At 44.4% G+C, this 19,304-nt stretch overlaps 1 long non-coding RNA gene across 1 annotated transcript in view; it reads left to right on the top strand.

Moving 5' to 3' along the window:
* The first annotated feature begins 3,653 nt into the window (after window positions 1-3,653).
* Window positions 3,654-19,304, top strand: part of LOC142803249 (uncharacterized) — a 107,781-nt gene continuing 92,130 nt past the window's right edge. Inside the window, exon 1 of the long non-coding RNA XR_012894026.1 lies at window positions 3,654-3,946. This is a non-coding gene — a long non-coding RNA (uncharacterized LOC142803249). The remainder of the gene's footprint in view (window positions 3,947-19,304) is intronic.

Below are 19,304 nucleotides of genomic sequence, written 5' to 3'. Positions count from 1 at the left end.
AAAGAAAGAGAGAAATGGAGAAAAAAAAACCAGAAAAATCAAGAAAGCAAGAAAAAAAACAAAAAATAGGAAGAAAGAAAAACCGCCACGTCTGCGGGGAACGCGCTGCACTGTCACAGCGAAAGCTGGAAGAGATGCTTTTCAGGGACTTTTTTAACACTCTTTGGGTAGCTTCTGCAAGCCCATTTGCCGGGTACACACTACGCCGTCGATCATTGTGTAGTAAGGCAGTCATTAACTATGCCTTCCTCCGCCATTCTTCGGAGAAGCGTGGTACCTGCTGCAGACTTGCAAGTTAATTTTGTGCATATTTATGCTGCAGCTGACGACGAAGAAGAATTATGCTAAAAGTTTTTGTATTCCGGGCCACAATCCCCCACAGTGGGTAGGCGCTACATTTATTAGGTTAACAAGATCAAGCTTTTGTAATAGCTTGGATCATTGGGTGACCCACTGGTTGCGCTATTCGCATTGTTTGACGCCTGGTTGTTGATTTGCTGTTTTAAAGCGCATTATTACTAATATTACCGTGATTCCCTTCCCGGCATGAAGCCTGCCTTAGGCCAGTTCGCAAATGATTGTCAAGCAGGAATCTTAAGCTCACAGAAATATACACGGATAAGCAGTGTATTAATGTTGGCATGGCGGACTGCAATGTATTTATTCCAAGTACTGGAATGCCCGAGCAACATAGCAGTATCATAAGGTGCTCCATTGTCCTATGCATTACCTGGTAAAAGCTTGATCCCATAGGCATCAAGCGGTAAAACATTTTATTGCGATAGCAATTATATGGACACCCTGGGCTGGATTTTTTGGCCGGCATTGGTGTCGCCGTCCCTCACCATATATGTATACGTATCTATATATATGAAAACGCAAGAAAGAATAAACTCCAGAAAAAGGCTCAGGCGCGCAGAGTCGAACGTGAGACCTCCGCGTCGTGAATGCGAGGCGTTAACCACTGAGCTACCGAGGGGCACTCCCTTCAACGTTCAAACAGCAAGCTATTTATATCTATCTACCACTTAAGGCTGTTGGCGGGCATCTCGGGGGGAGGGGACAATCGTGTTTTCTGAATTATCAGCAAGAGGGCGCGATGAGCAGACGGCGGCTCACATCTGTTACGCGTACTTTGGCCCATGGAGAGGAGGGCAGTGGATGATCTCCCGCGCACCCTTATCTCCCGGCGGGGAGGATTATACGTCTTGGCTGGTGTTGGAGTTTCACTGGAACAATTCTGTTGTAGTTACCGGGAGCGCAAGGGTCACTGAAATCGTCACACAGTTTCTGTTTGCAAAAAGAGCGTGCTTTTAAGACACAGCGAAGTAACAACTGAGACGAATATTCACGTGAGTACCTGTGAGTGCATTGCGTGCGTCAATTGTGCGCGAGAAACGTGGGGCGCGTTTCGATCTAATTGCCATTGTGCGCGTGAATTTCTTTCGATCACGTTCATTGTTTCGCCTTTGCAGCAAAGATACGACATTTTTTAATAGTTTCTTTTGCAGAATGTCCCGCAAGAGCACGCCTTCCCAACTATCAAGAAATACATGTTCGATGATGGCGTGCTTACGACAAAGGAAACAGTGCGTTCCCTACTGTACAAGCAGACCCCTCACTTGCATCCATGTTTTACTTTCTAGAATGCCTGTATAGAACTTAAACAAAGATGATTTTGAACTAGATGGGACAGCCATACTTTTACTAGAGCCAGTACGTCTTGGCCTTTTCAAGCAGGGTACAAATTCCTGTAAGGCGTTACCTGTAAAACAACGCCAACGAGGTATCTATATACCACCATTGTTTTTACGATAGCGATTATATGGACACTCTCGGTTCGATTTTGGCACCAGCGTCGCCATCACTCACCTCGTATGTATACGTATATATATATAAGAAAATGTAAAAAAAAGAATAATCCAGAAAAAGACTCTAGCGCGCATAATCGAACATCTCAACTCTTAATTGTAAGTTCGAGGCGTCAGCCACTGAGCCACCAAAGAGCACCTCCTTCAACTTCGAAACGACAAGTTATTTATATCAACCACTTATCGCTGCCCACCTACGAGAAACTATCGTATTTTAAGCGTTACCAACGGGATCGCACAATGAGCAGGAGTCGGCGGCACGCTCTCATCTCCCACGCGTACTTTGACCCGTGGAGAGCCGGCGGGGAAGGAGGGTGAACGCTCGCACGTAAGCTTGCTTATCTCGCCGTGTGTACAATCGTACAGCTTGGGCATTCACCAAAACGATTCTGTTGTAGTTACCGGGCGCACAAAGGTCACTGCAATCGTTACAAAGTCTCCGTTTGCGAAAGGGCGCGCTGTTTAGACACAGCGAAGTAACAACTGAGGCGCTTTTATTCGCGTTCATCTGTATATGCGATTAAGTTTCATGCGTCATTTGTGCGTGAGAAATGTGGGGCACATTTCGATCTGCTTGCCATTCTGCGCGTGACCTGTGGACACCTTCCAGTTTGTTGCTGACACATTTATTGCTTCGCCTTTGAGGCAAAGCTGTGACTTTTTTACTCCCACTAAATGAATAGTGGGCAGGCACGTAGGGAAGCCGGGTTTCAGTCCCATTGTGTCCGTGGTGTTTTTATTTACTGAGATTATTTTTTTATTTTGTGCGATAGTGGGTACGGACACTGGTGGCGGCGGCGGCAGACAACTATGGCACCACACGTGAGCCTTGTTGTGATCTCATAACAGCTTTCACTGTAATGAAACGAGCGAGAAATAAAATAATGAGATGGAGAAAGACAGAAACATACAGAAAAGAACTTATGAAGAAAGAAGATTCAAGAAACACGTCGAAGGAGGAACAAATAAAAACTGCAGTACTTTTTGGTTCTTTTTATCCTCAGTCTATTTGCCAAATAAGGGCATTGCATAAACTCAGTACTACTTGCTGTTCAAGAAGTTAGGCCTTAGGAACCAAGTAATTTAAATGCCTCAATTTGCATGTACCGAATTCGTCATTTCGCCGTCGCGAACAAAGTGATACAACAGCCAATAAGAATGCATAAAAAACTGCAAGTAGGAGCTGCACGCCTCAGTGCGTGCATCATGTTCGGATTTCCTCAGCGAAGTGCACACTTTTATACTGTTGCGTTTGATCCCCGAAGGAGCGCACTTTATATTTGTTGTTGGTGCATGCCATTTTTTTTTTCACTTTATATTACGCGCGCGCTAAACAAAGGTTGCTAATTGGGGCGCCTTTACATCGCACAACAATTGCTGCCACCTTGCGTTGTTGGCATACATGCGACAGCAGTGCTGCCAGCGACTCTTACAACGTTAAGCTGCGAACACCAACGACGTCTGAAATTTTGTGCTGCGAATCGCGTAAGACGCGAGAGCCGTTTTCTTAGCGGGAGTGGTTTCGAATAGCGCCCCCTGGGCTCGAATCCTCCACATCGCTTAGATTCCGGTGCACGAGCGCGCGGCCACAGGTATCGACGACCTGCAGGAGGGCCCGACGCCCGCAACCCTCTCGGAACGTAAACGTAGAGGATAAAAAAGAAACCGCACCCGGTGAAGTGGCGCGTCGTTCGCGCCGAGCTCGCCATCTTGCGGACACCTGGGGCAACGGTCGGGAGAGCCACGTGATTTGATCGTCGCTTTCGCTCGGTTCGCCCTGCGCCTGGCCCGTTTATTCGATGCTTCTGTTGGATACCGGAGCGGGCTGTTTTGTTTGCGCCCTCGCAGCAGCTGGAGCGCCAAGTTTACCTTCTCTCGACGGATAACGCCTCGGGCTCGGCGGTCAAGCCGCGTTGAAGGCGTCGTCACCGAATGGAATATTGTGTCGCATTTTTTTCCTCGTCACCACTACTGTACAAAGTGCCCGCCTGTTGATGTGAGTGCGGTGACAGTGGGAGCCTCTGAAGCGTGCGTTTGATTTTACGTCGACCGTGACGCGTTTGACTTCCGAACAGGTGAGAACTACTTCGGCAGTTCGTACTCATGAGATGATTCGCATCATTGAAAAAAAAAAAGAGACGTTCATAAGTTCGGTGCGCGTGTGTCTGTGTGCAAAGTTATATGAAGTCATTGTGTGTTCTAGCGAATATGAAACAAATGCCAACTCATTTTTGTTACCGATGCACGCTGAGTCACTGATCAATGGTTATTTCCTGTTATTTAACACATTATCTGCGAGTGCAAAAAAAAAGAAATTTTATTGTGATCATACTGCAGGCCCTTAAGTGCCTTTGTCTAGATTATTCTATTTTTTGTAATAATGGCTTCATATTACGATCCAATTTTTTTCGAATATTACGTTTTCTTCATCTTTAGACTGTAACGTTGTTCATGTGAAACCAGATATTGACTCGCAGCAGATGCTGACACCTGTTTGATTCTCGCCGACGTTCGATCACGCTGCTTTATTGGCCACTCAGGACAGGCTTGTCTACCGCGCCGATGAAATGAAGCAGAAGATGGAGAGACAACAGAATTTAAATGTGTAAGCTTTTTTAGTTACTGTTGCATTTTGCTAACATCGTACCATTTAGTTATGCACTCAATAATAGTACGCAGATCTGAAATAGCGCATGCAAAATCAGCGTTCGTTACGGTCAGCCGCTATTTCCGTCACTTAACGTGCACCCGCAAGACGTTAGCGTACGGCGCATTCGCAGCGACGCTAAAAGCTGACGCAAAGCTTTGCGTATGCTGTCCTAAAACTCTAATAATAGGGAGTTTATAACAGCGCAATCAAGTCTTTGCGGTAGCGTTTGTCGCCACTGCGCATGCGTAGTACGCTATTCTCTTGCGAGTCCCGTTCAGGAGTGGAAATTCCAGGCGACTTCTAACTCTGCGTATGCTATTCTAAAACTTCCAAATTTGGGGGCGGGGGGGGGGGGGTTTAGTCCCAAAACCAGTATATAATTATGAGGCACGCCTTAGTGAAATATGCACACAATGCCGACCGTCTGCTTATTCTTTAACACGCGCTGAGTTCACACAGTAAACGAGCTTCTTGCTTTTCTATTCAAGCGAAACGCGACCATCGAAGCCAGGATCTAACCGAACGCGAGACTTCAGTGTCGGCAACAAAGCACCGGAACCGCATAACAACCACGGTGGATCGCTGTTAACGCAAGCTTTAATCTCGCCACACTTATATATGAAAGGCAATCGGTTTAGTTTCAACCTCTAAAAAAAAACCTTTTCGATTCGTGCACCTCAAGATTATTAATAATAGTTTTTGGAGACGCCGTTTCGGAAGGAGGGCTCCGAAAATTTCGGCCATCTGGTATTCTTTAACCTGCACTTATATCGCACGGTACACGGGCTTTATACCATTTCGCCCAAAGCGAAATACGGCCGCCTCTGCCTGTAATCGAACTTGTGGCTTCGAGCTCAGTAGCAGAATACCATAGCTATGAACTTTCCACGGCAGACATAAATTTTATACAATAATAATAATAAAATATAAAAAATATAGACGTTAATTATAAACGCGGAAACATGTTTATTTACTTATTCGTAGAGAGTTATCGCGAAGTGCACGCCCTGAAAACATATATCAACTATTGCATTACCCAGGTACCTAAATTCACGGATATGTTATGCCCACATTTTCGCCCGTATGTCTTTACAATCGCAGTGACGCCACTCATCATAAGTATAAATGTGCTCCCATAAAAATTCTTCACACGGCCCATTTGCTGCAAACAATGGTATACTACTGCTCCCTACGAAGATAGGCAACATGCTCAATTCTTCAATCCGCATATTTTTACGTTACTAATCATAGCTGTGTAAAATCTTGCGTGAGCGTTGTTCCTTTTGAATTCTTTTCTGCGTGAAATACGCTTAACCCTTTTGTCGCGTAGTGCTTGTTAATAGGGAGCTTTAGAAAGATGTTTGCAGGCGCTGCGGGCGTTGCGGGCATAGGCGACACTGTATGAGTTTTCGAATAACGTTTGCCCCTCCTAGGGACTAATCTAGGGACTTTAGCTGCCCCACAAACACAGATGCACGGAAACTACACATAAGGGAATTTTAGAATAGCGCACCGCAAGCCCTTTCCGTGTGGTCGCTGCCACTACGCATGCGTCGTAACGCGAGTCGGCATTCGCGATCGGGGACAGCACGCAGGAAATCCGAAATTGCGTGCGGTGATCGCGGCCCGCATGTGGCCCGCAAGCGCTGGTTTTGAGACTACGGTGTCGCTGCGATCGTGCTTTCTGGTTTGCAGCAGAGCAAACACGTATTCTTAAGCTCATATGGCACCCGCAGTGCCCGCAGCGCTTGAAAATAGTGTTTTAAAGCTTCTTATATAGTCTCAACACCAGCGTTCGCGGGCTGCATGCACACGCCACCCGCTATTTTGGATTTTCTGCGGGCCGGCCACGAACGGCGGCTCGCGTTACGACGCATGCGCAGTGGCAGCGACCGCACCGCAAGGGCTCGCGGTGCGTTATTCTAAAACTTCCTAATTTTTTCGCAACCTATCGCGCTGCATCAAAACGAAAGAAAAGCGTCTGTGTCAGTCTGTTCGCTTCGATTCCTACTTATCATATTGTTTCTTTTACACTGCCCTAAACTCTGGCTTCAGTACTAAGAAAAAATAGGCTGTCATCATCTACATCACGGATGAGTGCACGAGATGGGAGACCTACATTCAGATGATAGCCGTTGCGGAACCCGACTGGAAATTCCACGCATTCCAGAGAAGCTTTTAAAGCTCTTCTTCGACGCTTCAGAAGAGACAGTTTGACAAAACGTGAAACTACGCCTTCGTGAAACCGTCACTGTCGCAGTCAATCAAAGGCCGAAGCAGCGAAAACTTAAGAGGAAAGTTTAGGAGATTCAAGTGGTGAATAAAGAAAAATAAAAACAGGAGCTTTTTACGCCGCTTTTCTGGGTCTGGAAAGATTCTGGTTAGTGTAGAGACCCGTCCGGATCTTTCACAAACCGACATGCGTTTGAAAAACAATTCTTGCCATATTTCCGCGTATCTGCTTCTCGATGAAAAGGTGTATTTTTTATGTGCAGTGCTGCGTAGCTTCTGGTTCTTTTGTTTGCAAATTAGCGTGCAAAGCTACATGCGTCAAGTGAGACCCCTGGATTCTGATACGCAGCGACTGTTCGAAAATTTTCGTGTCTGGTGTCGTTTAGAGCACTCTTTTTCTACCTGCAAATGTTATCGTCATAGTAATCTAGTTTTGCGCTTAAGAAAACAGGTAGACTCCGTTCGAAGTAAAATTCGCAGAGTGGCTCTTTTGCAGCGAGCGGATCGACATGGCATCTGTTCTGCGTGTGACTGTGCGGGATGTCACAAATATGGCGTTCGCATTCCTGTGAGTTCGGTAGTTGTGTGAGGACAAAAACTTGGTCACTCTCGTTAGTGGGTGTGTACATAAAAAACGTTACATTGAACTTATCCTATTTCTGTAATTATATACCGTCTGTCAAGCCAGCACAAGGTCATAAATAGGGGTAATAGAAAAAGTAAATGACAGGTTACTGAAGCGTAACAGTGCGCTGCATACCTGCACAAAGACTGATGGCGCAAGGAGCAGTAAACGGGCGATATCCTTGCAGACTAATGACTTTTAATCAATCGTTTTTTTGTCAATTATACATACATAGAAACAAAAGGGTACGTGTGCAACGACACAAGAAAGGGTGATGTATCTACAAGAAAACGTGACGCAACAGCTGCACTGAGTACGCTCCTTAAAGACTTGAAGCAACTCATCGAAATGGAACTTTACTCAAAGGAGCTGTTGCATCACGTTTTCGTATATCACCCTTTATTGCGTAATTTCACAGGCCGCCTAACTTTCTATGTATATATATGTGACTAGGATAAACGATTGAATAAAAGCTATTAGCACGCAAGGGTCTTGTTTGTTACGTGCTTTTTGTGTCGTCAGTCTATGTGCAGCAGTATAGCGCACCGTTACTCTTCAGTATGCCGTACGAGCAAGCACCAGAGGAAGCACCTTTAGAAGACAGTTTGTACGAAATGAAAAAAAGCGACCGCGTACGAGGAAGGAAAGGAAAGAGAAATAGGAAAGGCAGGCATGCTAATCAACCCATAAAACCTTGTATGCTACCGTATACTGGCGAAATATATGGGAAGTTTTAAAGAGAAATAAGGAGACAATGAGGGATTGTTAACACGCACAATGTCACAATTACCGTTGTCACCATATTGTCAATGGCATATTACCGCCGGTGCAAGCCTGTTTTCTCCGGGAATTTGGGCAATGCCAGTGCCCCACTGGTAAGTCCAGTGCAGGAAACGGAGGGTTTTGCCTTCGTGTATGGACGCAGAGTGTATACTGCAGGATGAAAAATGTATTTTCACTTTCATTCCAGGAGAACATTGAATGACGTGGTAAACATAAATTACACTATGATTTATAAAGTGATCGCATATACACACAAATATTGCGACCCAGATGTATAATAAATGGCCAAGTCATCTATAAAATGTTTATTCTGCAAGTGATCCTCAAAAGCATGAACAGCACTTTTGTGTTGCGCATCGCGCAACCGCTGTGCTGCAGTGTGCCTAAAATTCGCCACAGCTCCAAAGATTAGTCATCACCCAAATTTTGCAGTGCGGCAGACAATTATAATAGCCACGCGATAAAAGAGGCTAATGTCTTCGGGAATACTTATAGAAAATTGTGATCTCTCTCACTGTGGCTCTCGTGTTGGCATATATATTCTATCGCGCCCCGCCACGGTGGTCTAGTGGCTAAAGTACTCGGCTGCTGACCCGCAGGGCGCGGGTTCGAATCCCGGCTGCGGCGGCTGCATTTCCGATGGAGGCGGAAATACTGTGGGCTCATTTGCTTCGATTTAGGTGCACGTTAAAGAGCCCCAGGTGGTCGAAATTTCCGGAGCCCTCCACTACGGCGTCTCTTATAATCATAAGGTGGCTTTGGGACGTTAAGCCCTACATATCAATCAGTATATTATTTCTCTGTATTTCTTGTTCTTTTCACGAACTACGCATCAGGATTGATGATACTGGTACATTCCCTGTTACCTTACTTTGACGAAATGCGAAAAAAAGTGAAGAAAAATAGCAAGATAATGATAAAAAAAACTGGAGTATACCGGCACCTGCCTGACTACTTTCTAAGAAATGCGTGTGTTGCTGTGGATGAAATATACGCTGTCAAGGAAGGCTGAGGTGCTGGATGTAATGCAGAAAGAACAGCAATTACGTGCTCTGTTCTGGCCATTCTACAGGCGAGACTATATATTGCAAGATTGACTTCACAGTTCTTTTCTGTTTGGCTTCTTGTACTTGTTGCAAGGCAAGTACGCCGGGCAATACTCGTCACCAATAGCTAACACGCGCCTTGCATAAAACCAAACAGGGCTCGCACATCCGGAAAAAGAGAACACCTCAAAGAAAGGCAACGAACTTCCTTTGCCATCGTGTCAACCAACAGAACGATGGTGTTAGATTCGCTAAAGCTCACGTACTTTGATTTATTGAATACAAATCAGTCCAGATACAAATTTTGCGGTATATTCCGGTGTTGTTTGAAGGGATTCAGGCAAGTAGTAAGCAGAGTGAATTGTGTGCTGTCCACTTTACTCAATATTATCACATAATTTTGGAAGGTGTAGTCAAATATTGATACATTTCTTGGATAGTCGTGCGAAGTTTTTATGTATATACGCATTTTCCCGACCAAGGTCTGATTTAACGAGGTACTGTCACTTTATTTAACTCTATTGCGCAGCTTCCATGCATTGCTGTTCATGGCGGCCGCATTTTGATGGGAACAGAATGCGAAGACACCCGTGTACCTAATAAAGTGCACGGCACTCTACAGTGGGTGGTCAGAATTAATCTGGTGTCATCCACTACGGAGTGTCATATAACGACATTGTGATGTGATTGTGACGTTGCCGAAGACCGCACTCAGCGTGTTCAAGGCGGAACTCTTAAACTCGGGTTCGGGAAACGAAAACATAAACTACAGCAATACTCGATTCACACCGATAACGGGAACGGAGCGTCTGCCATCGATAACCTGAGCGGAACGCGTCGTCTTTCATGCACCAGTCATCGAACGGTAATGAGTGGGTGCGTGCAAAACCTTACGTGTGTCCGGCGGCTTGCTTGAATTCTCTAATAAACTTAATCATCCACGTCCTGCATATAATAATATTAAAATGAATCACAACACTCGCGAAGCTTCTGAAACAGTGTGGCGTGGTCTGCACGGAAGATTGCGAACAGTATTTTCGGGTGAGGCTTAAACACATCAAAATAAACTCACCCAAACATATCGTGATTTTGACGCGTGATAGTTTTGAGTAGCTTTCTCCCTCGACAAAACGAAATCGGAACGTCTTCGAAAAAGTAAACGTATCGCTTCTTGTCCTTTCGCACAAGGCCGACAACTATGTTAAGCAAATGACTGTCTGCCGCAGAAAAATTGGATGCCACCCACAATGGATATCGCTGTCGCTGATTAGTCCGCCGAGGTGTTCCTTAGGTTTGCGACATTAAGAATATGCTGCATTGACGTAACCAAGAAGTCCGGTCGGAGAGAAGAACCAGCCACATTTCTTCAAATTATTCGCGCGAATAGATCCTGTTTTCGGGGGGGGGGGGGGGGGGGAATATAGCAAAATATAACCAGATTCTCTTGAGATTCTCCCCGTACAAATAGATAGATTACCAACACCTAGAAAAATTCAAGGGTCAAGAAAGCGGTAAAGAAAACAATTATTGAGGCTAATTATTCGCATAAGTCGCAGAAAATAAGAAGTAAATTTTTTCAATGTTAATTCGATGAAGATAGACCACCCCCACGTGACTTGCAAGATGTGATGTCTTTAAAATGTCTTTGTGTGCGTGCACTAGTAAATACCCTGTCGTGTTGAAAGAAACACAGCTCTTACCTGACACCTCAATGGTCTGCAGTTAAAATAATTTTTTACGTTGTTATCTCTCTCTCCTCGCTATCGCGTTGTGCGAAAGACAGTCTTCATTTTATCGACCGATTTCAGTCACATTTACTTGATTGATTGATTTGTGGGGCTTAACGTCCCAAAACCACTATTTGATTATGAGAGACGCCGTAGTGGAGGGCTCCGGGGATTTAGACCACCTGGGGTTCTTTAACGTGCACCCAAATCTGAGTACACGGGCCTACAACATTTCCGCCTCCATCGGAAATGCAGCCGCCACAGCCGGGATTTGATCCTGTGACCTGCGGGTCAGCAGCCGAGTACCTTAGCCACTAGACCACCGTGGCGGGGCCAGTCACATTTACTTAAACAGTGCTAAGGTGTCCCACTTTGCCTACTTCTTAATTTCCTAAAAGCCGGAACCTTATGACGCTTGTTAAAAAATTAAAAAAAAAGACTCAGTTGCTGCCGATAAGCCATTCAGGACAACGGCAGAATGACATGAGCAATTGTTTTGTCACTGTGATGGCCAACCACGCTATTCAGCCCCCGGCTGCTTCCTTTTTGTTCGCGAATATTTTTTTATGGGCGAAGTAGTTGCCTAGCCTGTTCCTGACATTTACGTCTTCACTCAAACATTTTGTTCTTGAATAACTAAAGAAAAACTAATATATGCAGTCCTGTCCCCTGCGCACAAAATGACAACTTTAAGAAAAATCGGCAAAAAAGTCAGAATTTCGCCGAATACTCTCGCGGGTTATGGAAAGTCGGGCAGTGTATCCAAGAGCTCTATTCAATTTTCAAAGCTTCAAAGTCGTTTAAAGTAGAAAAGCCTTTTTCTGTACTTCTTGGGGCAAAAGCAGATAAAACCCCCCAAAGAAATGACGATTATACGTCATATAGTCCATACAATCTGTTTATCGACTTATACCAATCGATCTTTTTCAGGCTCTTTACGAAAATAAAAGACAGAGAAACTAAACTTTACGAAGTCAGTTTTCGGACTTCGAAGGAAGCTTTTGTCCAAGACTATAGCCGCTTTTGCCCCCACGTGAGCTTACTCCAACTCTTGGCGCTTGTCTTCCAACCCCGCGAAGCAAACTGTCAGGAAATTTCAGCATGGGATATCTTGAGTCGTGCGCTTACACTCAGATTGTCAGTACGCATGAGTCGAGCGCTCCTTGGGTTACCGCCTCACTCCCTATTTTTTTTAACAAAAAAGTGTTTTATGCCCGGGTACATCGTGGCTCCGCTGACGTATTTCCGTCATTGATATGACGTTGTAAAATAAATACTAAGTGATTGCGAAGAAAAAAAAAGTACGCATAGGCTCTGCCGTAGGGTGTCGAACAAGTGAACGGCAGCACGTGGCGTTAGGCATTACGCCATAATGCGCTGAAGTTAAAGTCCTCACGCAAGCCATTTCTACATATCATTTACCATTTGGAAGTCTTCAGAGCTCCGCAATTTTAGAGTGTTTTTGTCATCAGTAGTGACCGCGGGTTGGGCTGGCTTTAGAAGTACCCATCTCTTGCGTTTAAGTTAGCGTCGTTTCCACGGAGCGTGGTCTCTTCTGCGTGCGCGCTAATCAGACTCGTGATTTGGGAGAGCGCGAAAGGCACTTCGCTCACTGCCGCGGCCGCGTTTGCAAAAGGAGGACGCTGCTCACACACGAAAAAGTAAGAATGGTGGCAGTTCGTACTTGTCCTGTGCATACTTGTGCGTTCGTTTCGTGCGCCTTTCTTTCATTTAATACAGCGTGCTTTAGGTATCGAGCTGGGACAGTTGTTAGTTCGCGTTCGTCCTGCGTACACTCATTTCGTGAGTGATTTCTGGTTGAGGTGCACGCTACAAGTTTCGAGCTGCTGCTACCGCTTGCAGTTCTTCACGTGAGTTTGGAATTTTTCGCCGTAGCATTCATTCCTCCGGTCTTGCGGCAAAGAACAATGAATGTTGAACTACGTTCATGTTTTACCGAATGCTAGGAAAGAGGGATCAGCCACATTTTTTTTAAATATAGGCAACATACATAAAATGCGTTCAAAGCTTTCCTGCTCTCATATCAAGAAGTTCTGAGAGCGATGCTATAGCGTTTGTGTTTCTGTAGGACAATTGCTATTGTAAGATACTTATGGCTCGCTGATGCAATCCAAATGGACCGGACAAATCGAGGGTCTGGGTATCCGACTCTAAAGCTTCTTATCGAATATATGACAGGGTGTTGAGAATGCAAATTAGGTTCAATCACGAAATGTGAAATCCTGAATAAATAGGGGAGTGGAAAAAGTGGTGGTAGGGAGGGGTGGGGGTGAGGAGCTTTTTGCGCTCGTGTCGGTTTATGAGTGCTCATACTGTGCGCTCAGTGAAGCAACAATTAGGGACTTCGCAAATTGACTTACCGTGCAAGCCATCAGAGCACTGCCTCCTCAGCTCGCACGAACATGGCATGCTGAAGCTAGTCCGATTGAAGTATTTCGACAGGTAGGCATCTAAGTGTTCTCGGGTAAGCTGAAAACTAGCATCACGCCGCTTCCTAGAGCTCACGTAACTCATCCCGCGTAAAAGACTCCCCTTTGGCCCGGGCGAAGCGAATTAGCTCTCGCATAAAGCTGGGCGGCGTTACCAATCGACGCATCACAAAAAACATTGACCCCGTCAGCCCATAGCTAAGGAGAGCGGCAGACCCCAGAGTTCACTGAAGTTAACTGGAGGAGACCCAAGCACTTCGGTCGTTCAGTGACTATGGGAAAGATGGGTAGTGCATGGTTTAGCCTGGTGTTCATACTAGCGGGTGGCAGATCACATTTGTGGCTTCGTTTATTGCTGTGTCTCAGTTTTGTTTGGAAGTAAAGAACGAAGCCTTTTCAACTTCATGACCCGATTTGAAATGGCAAGTCTGAAATATGGAGGCGGTGAAATGCCACCATTGAATGATTGCCAATTTTCGTTTCGTGACAAATCAGCTTCAAACCATGTAAGGTCCGAAGACTAGGCATAGAGTTTCACACACACACACACACACACACACACACACACACACACACACACACACACACACACACACACACACACACACACACACACACACACACACACACACACACACACACACACACACACACACACACACACACACACACACACACACACACACACACACACACACACACACACACACACACACACACACACACACACACACACACACACACACACACACACACACACACACACACACACACACACACACACACACACACACACACACACACACACACACACACACACACACACACACACACACACACACACACACACACACACACACACACACACACACACACACACACACACACACACACACACACACACACACACACACACACACACACACACACACACACACACACACACACACACACACACACACACACATATATATATATATATATATATATATATATATATATATATATATATATATATATATACAAAGCTCTATAAGGCAGACGGGACGACGACGAGCCTTTAACTCTTCATACTTCCGCGCTAAAGTGCCCTCTTACAACAAAAATAAAAAACAAATGCTCTTCCGAAAGAAGGCGCTTTGTTCATTATACGCATTTGACATGCGGGCAAACTAAATTTTACAAATATTCAGGAGCCGTTGCCTCATCGGAAATTTGCTGCAAGGGAAGCTTTGAGCGTGTGCGCCGGACGTATACAACTCTTCTTTTTCTGATTGAATGATTGATTGATTGATTGATTGATATGTGGGGTTTAACGTCCCGAAACAACCATATGATTATGAGAGACGCCGTAGTGGAGGGCTCCGGAAATTTCGACCACCTAGGATTTCTAACGTGCACCCAAATCTGAGCACACGGACCTACAACATTTCCGCCTCCATCAGAAATGCAGCCGCTGCAGCCGGGATTCAAACCCGCGATATCCGGGTCAGCAGGAGAGTACCTTATCCACTAGACCACCGCGGCGGGGCAACTCTTGTTTTTCTGTTGCATTGCGCGATACTCCATCTGATCTGTATCCTTCCTTACAAGGGCGTGCTCAGCAGCTCGACAGCTCAGTTGCTACGCTCTACGGTCGTGCACAACGGTCACGCATTCGTATCTACGCCTAAAATTGGCGATGTTAAAACACAAATTATTCTCATTAAATATCAGCTTAACATATCACAAACTGCTAATTCACGTATAAGCCCATGATCTAGAGATCATTGATTCATAGGAAAGGGAAAGTAATAAAGGGGAAGGCTGAGAGGTTAGCGAAAATGTAGTATGTTGTATGCTCTACGCTGCACCGAGGATGGGGAATAGGAGTTGAGAGAGAGAGATGAAAAAATAAAAAAAACTACGAAGGAAAAACACTCGCAGCTGCACACACACACACATACACACACGCGCGCGTGCGCACACATACACACACACGCGCGCACACACACATACACATACACATACACACACACACACACACGTGCGAGGGCGTTCCACTCAAGGTTTTTCTGATAGGCCAGTACATCGTAGAAAGCGCGTTAGCGCTTAAAACTGTGCACACAAATACGCGTGGTACCGTCGCACCTTCGAAGGCCGTATATCTGTTCATTCCACAACACAGGGCTTTTCGCGGGGGACGCTGCCGTCGAAATCGGGCGATTGTTAGCAGGTTTCGCTATTGGAAAGCGAACGTCCGGCCACTTTCACTCGGGTACGCATCCGGTGCTTTACGCATACGACGTGACACTCGAAATGCTCCAGCTAATTAAGGAGCTGGCTGAGCGCTCAATCGATCGACCCCGTTGGTTGTATACGCGTGGTGGCTCCCATGCAAATGTATACACCTGTGTGCGCGAGGAGAGCGCCTGGCCACAACCGATGCGGCGAACACCGTGCCAGCTGGTGGAGCAGAACTTCTGGCGGCGAGAACGAGGAAGAGCAAGGAGAGTACAAAGCCTCCTCGCTCCTTGTTATCACTGTGAGCACCCGCACCATTCTCTGCGTCGGCCTTTGCATTGTTAGCGGCAGCATGGAGTGCGCTCTCGATAGAGACCTATAGCAATGACCCTTCAGCTCGGCTCAAGTGAAGGCGAAAACCCTCCATGAAGGGACCTCAAATTCTTGCGTCATGAAGAACAAGTTCGTAGTAACCATAGTAGGCCTAGTAGTACGTTATACTACGTAATAATGATAATAATAATAGTAATAATAATAATATTAATAATATAATAATAATAATAATATCCGGCGTATTAGGTTCCAAAACAACGATAAGATTACAAAAGACGCCGTAGTGAAGCGCTCCGGAATTTTAGACCGTCAGGTGTTCTTTCATGCGCGCTGTCATCGCTCAGTACACGCGCCTCGATCAACGTCACCTCCGTGACGGAAGTGACGTTGGTCACATTTAGTCTTTATCGAAACGTGACCTCTGCGGCGGGGATCGAACCCGTCACCTTCGGGCCAGCAGTCAAGCATCCTAACCACAGCTCCCGGACGAGTATGTAAAACTCAGTGTAAGTGCGCCCTACGTAATGCACATTTGTGGACATTGGTGTACCGTGAGGTGCATACAATCCGCATGAATGTTTAATCTTCCGGATGTATCGACTGCAAACGACGCGTGCCACCACTGTGCAAAGAGAGGGCGAAGAGTCATTACCAACGACGCAAATAGTGCAAACGAACATGGCGCTGGCTCATAGACAAGTACACATGCATGTACCAAGTCTTAAAAAGCAGAAGAAAGCAGTGGCCGTGGAGCAATCGTGTCTAATAGGCTGCTAGTGCATCTTGTGTGATTGCGGAGCCTGTATGATTCTGCTTTTTACCGGGAACGTTGCTTGAGACCCATAAAGTAATGGCAAGATCATGCTCCTTTTTATTACTATTACTATTGTTATTATTTATTGGAAGGGACAGCACAACCTGGTACCCTCACTTGGGATAGAACGAATGAGTATCTCTAAGCTGCAGAGAGTTACAATCGTAAAAAATAGTTGAAGCACACAGTCAGAGTTTAAAATCCTGCGTAAGTTGCTTTATTCACAAGATTCGTATAAATTGCCACAAACTATTTCATCTTCACTCTCGTGAGCAAGAATTGGGAACAGAAATTTATAATAATTGCACGTATATATATATATATATATATATATATATATATATATATATATATATATATATATATATATATATATATATATATATATATATATATATATATATATATATATATATATATATATATGCATATATATATATAGATATATGCATATATATATATAGATATATATATATATATATATGTATATATATATGCATATATATATATATATATATATATATATATATATATATATATATATATATATATATATATATATATATATATATATATATATGGGGAGCATAAAAGGGCAAGTCGACAAATATTCGAGGAAACTCAGGTCGGAATATATTGGCATTGACCCATCAAGCCAGTCAATATCGGAGCTTCTTTGGTTTGCACTTAGAAATAATAATGTTATGTTTACCTTCTGAACGGCGTTAGTCATTTACTGATTCGATTCTGCTTGCATAGTTTTCAGAATCAGTGCCATCAATTTTGCAAAGGACAGATGGAAGCAGTATGCGACGGAAAACGGAACGCTGCAATTACCTCTGAAATATCAGAATGGCAAAACGCTGTTTCAAAGCTCAAAATTGTTCATAACACTAAGCGCTCTAACGGAATGTTATTTCGTGTATTTCAGTGAGTTATATTCATATTGGTTGATTACATAAAAGTTTTATTAAACACCACTTTGGTTTTCCATCTCTTATTGCTCATAATGCTAATATTTCGCTGACCTAACGGCATGCCACCACTTGAATTGGTTTAGATACATAAGTTGATCATCAATGCTATTTCCATCGATCGCATCGCAGAAACAGTGCCAGCTATCAAAAAGCGGTTGATGCTGCATTATTTGATGAGAATAACTAGCGATGTGCTGTGCGGTGTACCTCTAAGGGCTGTAAGGTTACTCGATGGCCCATCATTATGAAACAGGAAACTATGACATGGTAAATAGGAAAAGCAGCTTTGCAGTCAGTAAAGTAAAAGTCAGTACAAAAATAACAAGGGAGTAAATACCATGAATAATACTTTTTTTGTGTGCGTACATGAAGGTTGGACGAAGGCGCACAGACTTGCGTGGCGAGCTATTTCAGAACGGTAGTCGTTATGCCTTCTTGAATTTTGAATTATCTATTGAAAAAGACATGATAGTGCTGGTCTGTCTACCCTCTTTTTTTTCTCTTGAGGTTGAGAGCAGCCTCATAATCTCTAGGTTGATAGCCCTGGCTACAAATCTGCGGTTCTGATTTCTTCATACACGAATTGTGCAGCTTCCTACCGCGCCCGAACAGCAACTCGCTGAGTCACGTAACGATGGGGAAATCGTAGCAGCAAATGTCGGGACGCGAAAGTACTGCTGTTTCGCTGGGTAAGCCTAAATTATTCATCGCGCAGCAGTTCATCCACCCTACGTTTTTTGGCTGAATTACTTATTTATACGTGATGTATATTTCCTTGTTATAAAGAGATTCTAAATCTAAATCACACCTGGCCATTCTGTGCGTATGGTAATCTCGTATTATTTCTGCGTCTGCCTTCACAATCTTTTGTCGATATAAAGTGATGCTGGTGCACAGAGACAGCTCCCGCTAGAACTTAGGTCTTTAATGAATCATATTTTGAAATCAAATGCCTATCAAATTTATTGCAGTAACACCATGCATGATTGTAGTGTATTGTGGCATACGAATATATTGAAAAAAAAAATAACACCACGATAAGGCCGGATACAATGCTATTTAGCGCATGATAAATGTTGCGCTGTGACCTTGATATTTTTTCAAGCATTCACATTTTTTTTTGCTGTTAGTTGTTGCTTCGCGGCATATTGCAGCAGCTTTCTAGTTGATAAACCGTGTATAATCCGACACGCTTATGTTAATGACTGAATTGGAATACCTGGACAGATCCAATGAAGGTTACTAGCCCTATTTTTCAAGTACAGTAATGATAATTGGCGTATTTTCAGTGCAGACATTAACACGGTACCTCGGAAATGGAATATTTTAGACAGGTGCAATTCGGTAGCATAATAATTTACAACACGTTACGCTCAAGAAACAAGACCAATGTTTGCTTACTTCTATAAAAAAAACACTTGGTGTGAGATCTACCTATACACGTATGGTGCCAGGGTTTTGTTCGCCCGGTGACTGGCAAAAAAAGTACTGAAGCCATATGCATGAAAGCGTTCTGTTCACCTTTACACAGTACACACGCTGAAACGTAAGACAGCCGCATTGTATGACGTTC

The sequence above is a fragment of the Rhipicephalus microplus genome, chromosome 1 (assembly GCF_043290135.1).
Source record: "Rhipicephalus microplus isolate Deutch F79 chromosome 1, USDA_Rmic, whole genome shotgun sequence".
In the NCBI taxonomy this organism is placed as follows: domain Eukaryota; kingdom Metazoa; phylum Arthropoda; class Arachnida; order Ixodida; family Ixodidae; genus Rhipicephalus; species Rhipicephalus microplus.
The sequence above is the reverse complement of the archived record's forward strand: the minus strand, read 5'-3'. Positions and strand labels throughout refer to the sequence as shown.